Raw genomic sequence first — 5041 nt, forward strand, 5'->3', positions numbered from 1 at the left:
CATGATTTTAATATGCTAGTTTTCTTTATAGATAATGGTTGGTTGGTAGTGAGAGGAAGGTTTGGTTTCTGAAGAAAAGTTGGTTGCGTACTTTTTATAAGTATTAAAGGCTTTGGTTTTTTTTTTTGCTTATTTCCAGGAAATGGATTGTTTTGTTGAGTAATGGAATTAATTACAAAGGAAGGCTGGAATAGGAGCTATTGTCTGAGATTCAAAGGGAGAGGTAATTATGTCTGCTACAAAGAAAGAAGTTTCTGTTATGACTGCTGTTGAAGTGGAGGCTTTAGCTATTCTTCGAGGATTACAGTTCTGCATTCACCTTGGAATGCATAATCTTGTGATTGAAAGTGACTCATTGTTGGTGGTTAAAGAGTTCAATATGCAAGGATCTTCACAGGCTACTTTTGGCAATGTTGTTAGAGAGGCTAAGGAATTGATGCCACGATTTGGTACCTGTCAAGTGCAACATGTTATTAGAAGCTGCAATACAGCAGCACATTCACTTGCCAAGTTTGGTTTAAGTGTGTAGAATATTAGTCTATGGTGGGGAGCATACCCCGATGTAATTTCTAATATTCTTTGGAGTGATTCAAGTACTTTGTAAGTTTTTTGTATAATGAAGCATGTTTTCCTATAAAAAAAAAAAAAATTACAAAGGAAGGGTAGGTGTAACATGGAGAGAATTGGTTTGGTTACTTGAAGAGCAACTTTAGGAAATTTCATGAAGAATGGTTTAATTCACTAGGGAGAGGAAGAGAACTCATCCTGGAGAGATAGTTAAAAAAAAAAAAAAAACCACTAGAAAAATGGAATTGCTTAGATGAAGAATTAACATGTCATGGAAATTTGACTAGCCATATTGGTTTAGCCAGCTTCCTAAATCTTTCTAGGTAGTCACATTCCTCATTGCAATACATCTCATAAATGTACCAACTCCTTTACTTAATCATAAGTCACAGTTCATCAAGCTCTTAAACGAACTCCCTAAGTACTCTTAATTGAGAACATTCGAGTGTGCTTGTTACCCTCTCTCCTTCATCCTTATGCCTGAACAAGCTTGCATTTAGAAACAAGCAGTGCATATTTTTTGGCTACCCTCCGAATGAAAACAACTACAAGTGCTATGATCTTGTATCTCAAAACGTCTACCTCTCTCATAGTATTGCCTTTGATGAGGATACCTTTCCTACCTAGCCAAGGCCTACTACAGCTCAGACTCCACAACAACCTACCTCTTCATCAACCCCACTAGTAATAGCTTTGTCTCATACTTCTCACTCTACTAACATTCCTACCTTGTCTTCTCCCACTGTAGCACCAAATTGTCCAATAGTTGAGACTGCCTCTTCTTCCTAAATACCTACATCTAATGACATCTATGCAAACCCCCCCCCCCCCCCCCCAACCTAGGAACCTCACTTTGCTCCCAAATAGGTTCCTCTAGACCCAACAATTCCCAGACCTTCACATGTTTTATTCCTTTAAAGTCTAAACACCCTTTGGTAGCCCTCCACAATTTTATCTCATTCTTTTAAACAATCTCATTTTCTCAAGCTATAAGATCTCTGGAATGGAAAAAAGTTATGAATAGGAATATGAAGCACCCCTAGCCAACGATACTTGCACTCTGACCGGTGCAAAACTGCAAGTGCACAGTATCGTAGTTTTATAGTAAAGTAATAAGAAGAGTATCGTCCTCAGGGATTAGTACCTTACGTTTGCCAAATACCAAAATTATACTAAACTTGATTTTATCTAGAGGAATCAATAAGATTTTTGGAGTTGCAATCTAAACTAGATCAACTCAAAGAAAAATGTGCAAAGGAAATAACACTGACATTCGAAGATCAAATTAATGGGAAGAAAACTTCTAGGAAATCGATTTCACCTACTTCTTCACTATGCTTTTCTCATCTAGCTAATTTAATTTAAATCTCTTTTGTCTATTAGCAAATCTCTAATTCATCCAAAAGCCTCTAATTCGATAGTCAATTGGAATTGACTCTTGGTTATCAATTCACACAAGAATATGCAAATTCAATAATCAAGAACGCAATAAGACCAATGATTTAATTACTACATAGGTTCATACAAGTCTTTCGATCTCTATACTTACCTATGCTGAAATATCCAAGATCTACCCTATGATTCCCTCTTTCGACAGCAAATCACAAGATTACTTATCATCTAATCAATGGCCAGTTAATTAGAAACAATAAATTCAGAATAAATCAGATAAACAAAGAGAGAATTGCATTAAATTATCATAGACAATCAAGCATAGTTCGGAAATAGGTTACATCGTTTTCCTAGAATGAAGAAAATTTAGCTCATGCTAGAAATGGAATTCAACATAAACGAATTCACCATAATTGTTCTGAGAAGATGGGAAGAAGAAAATAAATACTGAAAAATCCTCCTTGCAGCCTCAACTCGTCGTCAAAAGCTCAAGGGAACGATTCAATGCTTTTCTTTCGTCCGTGCTCGTGTATGATTCCAACGTATGTGCAATAATTGGAATTCTGTCTCCAAAAACAGATGAATTGAATCCCTCTAACTGTGTTTTTCTCTCCCAAGAAGTGTTCTCCAATCAAAACTCCCGGCTCTAGACTGAAAAATTGCTTTTATATGGTCTCACGGCGGAAAACTAAAAATCTGTCAAAATACGATGTTCGCTTGAGCGGGGTGTCGAGCGCGCGTCGAGCGTTCGACTCTGCCTGATTTTGCTCGAGCGTCCTATCGAGCGCACATCGAGCGTTCGACTCTGCCTGATTTCGCTTGAGCGGCCAATGTCTCCGCTTGAGCGATCTTTGTTTTTCAGCAACCCGCTCGAGCTCCCTGTCGAGCGGCAGTCGAGCGTTTGAATCTGCCTGAATTCGCTCGAGCGGCCAAAAGCCTCCGCTCGAGCGAACTTGTAAAATCTGCAATATGAAATTTTGCAAGTCATCAAATACCCCCAAACTTACAACTTTGTTTGTCCTCAAACAAAAAAGAAAAGCAAATGATAGTTTAGGCAATATCGATTCAACCCGAAAGAGAAGTATCATCACTCACCAAGCTTTTATGAATTTAGATTTCATCTATAGTATCTTACTCTTTTAACATCAAAGGTGGCAGGAAAATCAATCAAAAATTTTGCAATTTGTCAAGCAAGAGTTAGGCGTTTACTTCAACCTAAAGCTAAGACCTTGAGTGTGTGTGTGATATAGTCAATTTAACCTCAAACCACCTGCAAACTCAGATAAAAGTAGAACAACCAAAATCAGAAGAATTCTCTTAAAACTTAACCCCATAAGTCCAATTTTCAGAAATCCTCTCCCCTAATGTAGTCAACACCAAAATCAGAGATCAAAAGGTCTTTAATAAGGTTGTAATGATAGACCACAGGGTGAGGGTTAAGAAAGAACTGGATATGGGAAATTAAATCAAACTGGAAAAATACTTAGTGAAAAGAACATTAAAAGATAAACTCACATGATTCAAATCATAGCTCTTTCTTGGCAATATGCTCATACTTGTGGCATTATTATTGCTGTAATCACTGATGTAATACCAACACTTCCCTTAACAAAATCTGAGGTAATTCACATTCTGCTTGGCGACTTCTTTTTCTTTTCTTTTTTTTTTCAGTCACTTTCTTTCTTTTTCTTCTTTTTCTTTGATCAAACAGTGCAAACATAATTTTTTTTTTTCAGTCACTTCCTTTCTTCTTCTTCTTTTTCTTTGATCAAACAGAGCAAACATACTACGGTTCATCATGAAACCAATTTTCTCTTTTAAATGTAACTCTCCACCAAAGTATTTTCTCAAACTATCAACGGTAGATTCATTATTTTTCAGGCTTAGAGCGGGCATGGTTTATGTAGTTCAAAGAATCAATAAAGGCTCATGAAGGCTCAAGGGGGTTGACTATGGAAACACACCATGTAATGATGGCATGACATTTAGGACGGCTGGGAAAGCTTTTTGGTTATGCCAAAGAAATGCCTAGATCATTTCTCTGATATTTGGTCTCAACTAGGATTTCGCCTCAAGGACCCATCAACGGATTTTAGAGCAAAGCAAAATTGAACCTCTCTCTTTTAATTAATTCAACTTCTTCTCTTCATAAGCAAAATGGAATAAGAGAAAAATGACTATGTGCTCAATTGTGTTCAAGGTCAAAGATTTAATCCAAAGTACCCACAAAACTTCACTTGACATAAAAGAAATTTTTGAAAATTTTTCTCAAAACCATCTTCAATCACAAATTTCAGAGTCATAGAGAATTCAATCTTACTCCAATGCATGCTTGGTAAGAGAATCAAACAACCCATCAACAACCCAAGACTTAGAAAACAAGAGGATCAAATGATTATAAGAGTTTACACCCCCAAACTTAAACTAAACAATGTCCTCATTGTAATACAAAAGTAAAAATGATTGAAGAAATAAAAGAACTTCCCTGGTTTCATGGTGAATCTTCCGTAGATTAGAATTTTTCAGCTCTTTATTCTTGCTAAATAATCCTGCATCAAAAACCAATTTATTAAAACTTAAATAAATAAAGATAATAAAATAAATGAAAGAAAGAAAGATAGATCTATGGGTTGCCTCCCATAAGCGCTTGTTTTAAAGTCTACAGCCAGACTTTTCAATGATCATCAATTAGGATCTCCAAAAGGAATAAATGCATAGTTCCTCTCCATTTGCTCTCCATAGTAGTGCTTCAATCTCTGACCATTAACTCTGAAAATATTCCCAGTCTTGTCCTTCAAATCTACTGCTACAAAAGAGAAAACTTCATGAATTGTATAAGGACCCGTCCATCTTGATTTCAACTTTCCTGGAAAGAGTTTGAGTCGTGAATTGAAGAGTAAAACTTGTTGTCCTGGAGCAAACTCTCGCCTGAGAATTTATTTGTCATGCCACTTCTTCGTCTTTTCTTTATAGATCTTTGCATTTTCATATGCATCATTCCGGAACTCTTCCATCTCATTCAATTGAAGAAGTCGCTTTTCACCTGCTGCCTTCAAATCAAAATTAAACTTTTTTACAGCCC

This window comes from Carya illinoinensis, chromosome 16 (assembly GCF_018687715.1).
Source record: "Carya illinoinensis cultivar Pawnee chromosome 16, C.illinoinensisPawnee_v1, whole genome shotgun sequence".
Lineage (NCBI taxonomy): Eukaryota > Viridiplantae > Streptophyta > Magnoliopsida > Fagales > Juglandaceae > Carya > Carya illinoinensis.